Here is a 6,965-nt window from a genome sequence, read left to right as displayed (position 1 = left end):
CAGAATTCCTCCATGCGAATAGACCCTAAGGGTGCGTTCACACTGAGGAATAGGAGAGGAATCCTCGTGTAAAAATTTGCACGGAAATTGTGCATAATTAACGCAGAATTCTGCGTGGAATATAGGAGGGGTTTTCTTGCTGGACTACAACCACCAATTTCTGCGCAAATTTCACGCAAATTCCACGCAAATTCCATGCGGAAACAATTACAAGTGGAAATGTTTTTACCATTGACTTCAATGGACTTCTGCTCGCGTATTGCCCAAGAGGAATGATGTTCTGTCTTCTAGCGAAATGTCCGTGAGCGGAATTTACGCAGTGTGAACAGTGCAGTGGAGAATTACTCAGTGTGAACGCACCCTAATACTGCTTGGCCCCACTATTTCGGCATCAATCCATTTAAAGGGGTCAGTCCTTATGACAGCCAATAAAGATAAATCTTGAGCCCAGAACATCCATATGTACAGCTCCGCTCCGGAATCACATTACTGCATCTTTGTATCAAGGCCGTTGCGTAACATTTTCTTGATTTAGTTTTTCTGTTAGAGAAACAAGTAAACCGCAGTGCCACCTGGTGGTAATGAACAGGTCTTGCATGTAGACACGGAAATTTATTTTGCACGCTTACAACTGAGATCTTTCAAAGCACAAATGAGAACATGAGAATACACCGAGCGTCAATGTTGTCCAGACATCTACAACATTCCTAACATATGAGGAAGCGTTGTTGAGTGAAAAGAGTCGGTGGTCCAGCAGGTTACATTAATGAAGAAGCTGTATGACATTGAGATGGTAGCGTGGCCGAGTGGTCTAAGGCGCTGGATTTAGGCTCCAGTCATTTCGATGGCGTGGGTTCGAATCCCACCGCTGCCAGTTGTGTTTTTCATTTTCTTTCCCATTTTAATCACTTTTCACAGTAGAAGTTAATATTTCGGAAAGTACAAAAATACCCGAGAAAGCAAATAGTAATAGTCAATAGTATCTATGTGCAACGTATGTACCATGGGATGAGGGTGCATTATATCCCTATGGCACGTAATTAATAAAAAGGGATGTCCTGTATAATAGGGTGATCGGCTGTTATAGAGGGGGGGGGGGGGGGGCATCACAACTGACTATTCAGAGAAAATATAGCATTACATGCCAACCAATCATGTAATGCAAGAAAAGCCCAGGTCTGCTAGAGTGCGATCCATGATTATAGAGCGGATATCCGTTCTGGCTTATAAAAGGAGGGTCCTGGGCGGGTTGGGTTGGGGGGTCGGTACCCCTCTTATGACAATCATAAGCCCTAAAAGGGCACATGTACTGGCAGAAGCTGTCCTGATGGGGCAAGCCCTTCAAAGCACGTGTTACGGTGGGTTCACACTGCATTTCTGTCTCTGTTTTACTGTTTCCATTACGATATGTTTTTATTTTGCTGTATACCAAAACGTAGTCACTGCACACAGAGAGGAGGAACCTGCCGGCCATGTCAGGAGCGCCGTGTTGTGGGCACAACGCTTGCTCCCGCCTCTCTGATTGACGGGCAGGGAGCTGCGCTGTGCTTGTCAGTGTCCCGGCTGCAGCATGGGAGTTCGGACTCATGCCAGGCCAGCATGAGTCCGAACTCTATGGGGGACATTTATCAAAACCTGTGTAGAGGAAGAGTAGTGCAGCTGCCCATAGCAACCAATCAGATTGCTTCTTTCATTTACATCCACTGCGGGCTCCTGCTGTATGACACACGCTCAGCGAATGAGCGCGCATCATACCCGGTGGGTCCAAGCATCATACCCGGTAGGTCCCAGTAGCTATCAGTGGAAATAAAGATAGAAATATAGATTATTTTTTTTAATTACATGCAATTAGAAAGTTGTTTGGAAGAGATTAATGAACAAAATGTTAAATATTAAAGTACTCCTTAATGCTAAAACCAATAAGACCAGTATCTAGATTCAACGCTAAAACCAATAAGAGCAATATCTAATTCCAATGCCTAAACCAGTAAGAACAATATCTAAATATAATGCTAAAACCAAGACGAGCAATGTGTTTCAAGCCTATTCACTTCAATGGGATTCCGCTGTCCCATTCACACAGCAGAACTTTTGCTGCGGACGTGTCTTACATTTTTGCGGAATTTGGCTACGGAAGCCCATTGAAGTCGATGAGGCTTTTTTTTCTCAGTTAAATGGGAATTTGATGTGAATTTTATGCAGGATTTGCTCAGATTCCTCGCAAAATTTTACATTTGCAATGAATACAGGCAGTTTTTTATGTGCACTGTGTAATTATGCAGAATTCATGCGGAAATTCCGCATGTACTTGAAAAGATGCGGCATTCTCTCATCTACATATCTAAGACCCCTATACTGTTGTCTGATGAGGGTCCCAGAGATGGAATCCTCACCTTATTATTAGGCTTATTATCATACAGATCCTCATGTTTGATGGTGTTTTTTGGCAAACAAGACTTCTATACTCCTGTATCGGTAAGCAATTCCTATTACGAATAACTAAAGCAGAAAAGCGCCTTTTTTGGCATTCGGTTTAAATATTTACTTCTGGATACTTTATTTGATTAAAATATCAGTGATATAAAAATAAATTGTATAATAAAATGATATGGCAGGCAGTCCTTCCTTTGGATTAGTCTGGTATCTGGTATGGACAGGATGTGGATTTCCGGAAGGGTCTCGCCATAATGGTTGCTGACTCTTCAATGCTCGGGTACATTGTCTCCTCATCCAAGCTTTTAGGGCATAACCATGGTTATATCCAACTTGTCATGGCAACACATAATCGCTTCTCGGCCTTTTGGCTAAGATCAAGTGTAGTACCTTTCCTGTTAGTTGGCGGTGTGGAAGACCACCAAGGCAGGATGGGGAACCACACAGTAGGACGGGTGTACCAGGGATGGCTGTATAGCACAGTAGTCATCCCCAATGAGACCTGTTCCCTGCTGGATCTGGCCTTAAGGTCCGGGTAGAGTGAAGGCCGAGGTGCACAAGTGCCCTGAGAGTGGTGACCCCAGGGTGCCGGAATTCACTTGGGATTGGCAACCCCACTTGAATGAAAGCACATAGCACGCACTTTTTCTCTCACTCTTCTGGGCACTCGCCCTTAGTATCCCGACCTTCCAGCTAGGATCGGGGAATTTTTATAGATCCGGTCTGATGTCCGGGCAGTATTACACACTGCGCACATCCACTTATTTTTTTTTTTTTATCACTGTGTCCACTTTTTGTGTTCGTTTGTTCACTAGGATTTGGTAGGGTGCGGTAGCCCTTCTGGGTGTCCCTCCTGCCGGTCTAGGGGAGGTGTGTGTGGCCATTAGGTTCCTCACCTCCCTGCTATACCCCATAGCAGGATGCCAAACCGGTTTTACTGGTTCCCTGGTGACAACCTGGTTAATGCCTAGTTGTTTGCCGGGAACACTTTCGGTCCCTGAGTAGCTTCGGCGAAAGGGGACATCGTACCTGGAACCTCGCAGGTGCCTTTTGGCCCGGAGGTGAAGGTTTTGGTTTGTTTGGGGGCCTCTCTCCTTTCGGAGAAGGGCTTGCGATAGACCGCATCCTCGTGCACGTTTTTTTGTGTGAACACTTGCACCTTTTACTTGCACTTGGGTGATTTGAGAGCACGTACCTCGGCTTTCAATAAAAAATAAAAATAAATAAAACACATAACTTGTTGCTTGTCTGTAGATGAGTGTTTCTCAACCAGGGTGCCTCCAGGAGTTGCAAAACTACAACTCCCAGCATGCCCGGACAGCCAAAGGCTGTCCGGGCATGCTGGGAGTTGTATTTTAGCAACAGCCGGAGGCACCCTGGTTGAAAAACACTGCTGCAGATTATCTGTGGACAATATATGGTGTATACTGCCATCTTCTGGTAGCTTTAGATATTTTTACATACAATAACAAGAGGTTTCCAGTCATATGTAAACATGAAAAGATATGACTTTTAAATTAGCCTAAACCTTGCTTTCCTCCTACCGTTTTCCGTTTGAATGTTTTGGACATATATCTGTTTCTGAATGATACTGTCTAACAATGTAAATGTTTAATATTTTTTCTTCATTATATTATATGCTCCTCGCCATTGTAAATACTATGAATCTAAGGGTTCTTAGAGCAACCGCGATGTCTGAGTACACTGTGCATGCGCGCGACAACTCGCAGGCCCCTGTGTGGCTGCTCGGAGTGGTGGGTTGCTGCTGCAAGAAGGCCAAAGAGTGGGGGAGGTGGGGTGTTAACAGCTGGAGGCACACTATGGGTTGGGTCACCGATGGACCGTAAAATACGCTGCTGATCCGTTACATGTGACCCTACCCTTAGAGTGTATTCACACCTACAGTATCCTGCGCAGATTTGATGCACAGGATATTCTGCTGTAGATTTCAATGTAAACTAAATGACTAAACTCATCTTCAAATCCTGCGCATCAAATTTGCACAGGATACTGTACGTGTGAATAGACCCTAAATGGGCATTGTCAATTTTAACCCCTTAAGGACATGCACTGCAGCGAGTAACATTGCACACAGCGCCATACATTTATGGCGCGGCTATGAAGCGAGCACAGGAGCTTTGCTCGCTTCATGCACGGTGGGTCCCGGCGGCTGTCAGTAGCTGAAGACCCGCCGATAATGGTGGACATCAGCAATTGTGCTGATGTCCACCATTAACCCCTCAGATGCCATGATCAATACAGATCACTGCATCTGCGGCAGTGCAGCACTTGCCTGGGATCAGATCAGCCGAGATGGTCCCCTCATCTGCCTCTGCCGCTCTCCCAGGGTCTTCTGCTCTGATCTCCCTTCCAGCAGACCAGAGCATAAGATCGCCGATAATACTGATCAGTGTTATGCATAGCACTGAACAGTATTGGCAATCTGAAGATTGCTATAAATAGTCCCTATGGGGACTAAAAAAGTGTAAAATAAATGTAAAAAAAAAGTTTAAAAAAATTATGTGAAAAATCCCCTCCCCAATAAAGATTAAAATCACCCCTTTTCCCTATTTTAGTATAAAAAAAAGTGTAAAAAACTATAAATAATAAACATATATGGTATCGCAATATGTATGAACTATAAAAATATAATGTTAATGACCTTGTACGGTAAACGGTGTAATAGTACGGAAACATTAGAATGTTATAGGTGGTCAAAATAGGGCAATTTTAAACATACTGATTTTGTAAAAAAAAAGTTAGAGATTTTTCAAAAGCAGTACAATAATAGAAAAGTATGTAACCATGGGTATAATTTTAATCGTATTGACCCACACCAAAAATATTTTTGGGGTTTACCATACATCTTAGTGTAAAATTAGTGATGTCGTTAAAAAGTACAACATGGTGGGAAGTAAAACGGAGCACTCCCCTCTAACAGTACTGCAGCCTGACTTGCCAGAGTCCAGTCACAGAGACACAGGTGGCTTCAGGATGGCACAGACGGGTGGTAGATGTTCCTAGGCAGGGGAGGTTCGGGAGACACCGGGCGCATTACAAAGTACTTGGTCGTGCAAAAAACAAGCCCTCATATGGGTCTGTGAATGGAAATTTAAAAGAGCTATGGATTTTAGAAGGTGAGGAGGAAAAAAGGAAAACGCAAAAATAAAATGGTCTGTGTCCTTAAGGGGTTAAACACTTTGTTGTATATCTTGGCAAAACATTAATCTTTCTAATATACTTCATTCAAAAATGTGATCTCCTTTTTATAGAAATCATGACTTATAAAAAGACCACTAGGGGTCCCCATACCATCCAGAACATAATCCTATCCGGCTGCAGCTTCATCTTTGTCCCAGATAAAGCACAGGCTGGGACAAAGTCCAGTAAGTGAGGGCGGGGCTAACACTTCTCTGTGCTCACTCCTGTCCTGTCTATCAGACTACAGCATGAAAACAGAGAGGATGGGTTACAGAGCAGCCTGCAGTGATTGGATGAAGAGACCCAGCACACAGCAGACTCAGGGAGGAAGTGAATGCATGGTGAGTGATGGCGGGCTCAGTGCCTGCTTCAGACACACTCCTTCCTGAGCAGTGGATGTCAAAATGAGTGAGCAGCAGAACTGAGGGATTTGTGAGCTAAGTACAGAAGCTGGAAACATAATAAAGACATGTAAACCATCTGCATGACATATGTACCGGAATCCACTGCTATGGACATAAGCTCCTTCCCATAGACTATAGTGCAGTCCCTGGCTTTCCCGAGAGGATTCTACCAAAAGATGGAACACGTTCATTCTTTCGTCGGAATCAAGTTCCTTGTCAAAAGTGGAGATTCCGACGTATGAACTATGAATGCCCCCTTCCCCCCCATTGAGTTCAATAGAAGGCTGCTGCATGCGGATTCTGCTCCATAGTGTGAATGGGTACTAACAATAGTGAGTCATTTGAACACAAGCTTTAGTTCTATAAAACTGGACGACCCATTGAGGACAATAAAACTATTTGACAAACTATTTTACAAAAAAACTAAATATTTTATTGAAATACTTGATAACAATTGTCATTTGCTCCTGCAGAACCTCTTACATATCCCGTTCCTACATCCTTCTGCACCATAACAATAAATAATACAATACAATATAAATCACAAATGTTCAGTACAAAAACATTCAGGTGTGTTCTCACACAAGTGAACATGAATCGCACAAACAGTTCTCGTGTACAAAAAACCTGCATGAAACGATATTTTACAAATTTCTGTATGAAAAGTTGTGATGTCTATATAGCGGAACATAAATAAAAATAGAATATTTCTCTATATGTAGAATAAGGATATGTACATTATGGAAATGTATTAGTTTTTTTTAGAAAGACGTGCGCCATGGCCCTATGTTTATTTTAATATGGGTTCCAAAGATTTTATTGTGGCTATACCTTGCAATGCGGTTCATTCCATTCACTTCAATGGGTGTACAGAGCTGTGCCTGGTAAAAGTGAAGAGGCTGTAGTGCCCACAAGAGCTGGGGTGGA

General features: G+C 43.2%; 1 non-coding gene across 1 annotated transcript; it reads left to right on the top strand.

Annotated features, from left to right (window-relative positions):
- Positions 1-792: 792 nt before the first annotated feature.
- TRNAL-UAG (transfer RNA leucine (anticodon UAG)) lies at positions 793-874 on the top strand. Its single transcript has one exon. It is a non-coding gene; the product is annotated as a tRNA-Leu (tRNA).
- The last annotated feature ends 6,091 nt before the right edge of the window (positions 875-6,965 follow it).

This window comes from Hyla sarda, chromosome 8 (genome assembly GCF_029499605.1).
Source record: "Hyla sarda isolate aHylSar1 chromosome 8, aHylSar1.hap1, whole genome shotgun sequence".
Classification (NCBI taxonomy): domain Eukaryota; kingdom Metazoa; phylum Chordata; class Amphibia; order Anura; family Hylidae; genus Hyla; species Hyla sarda.
The sequence above is the reverse complement of the archived record's forward strand: the minus strand, read 5'-3'. Positions and strand labels throughout refer to the sequence as shown.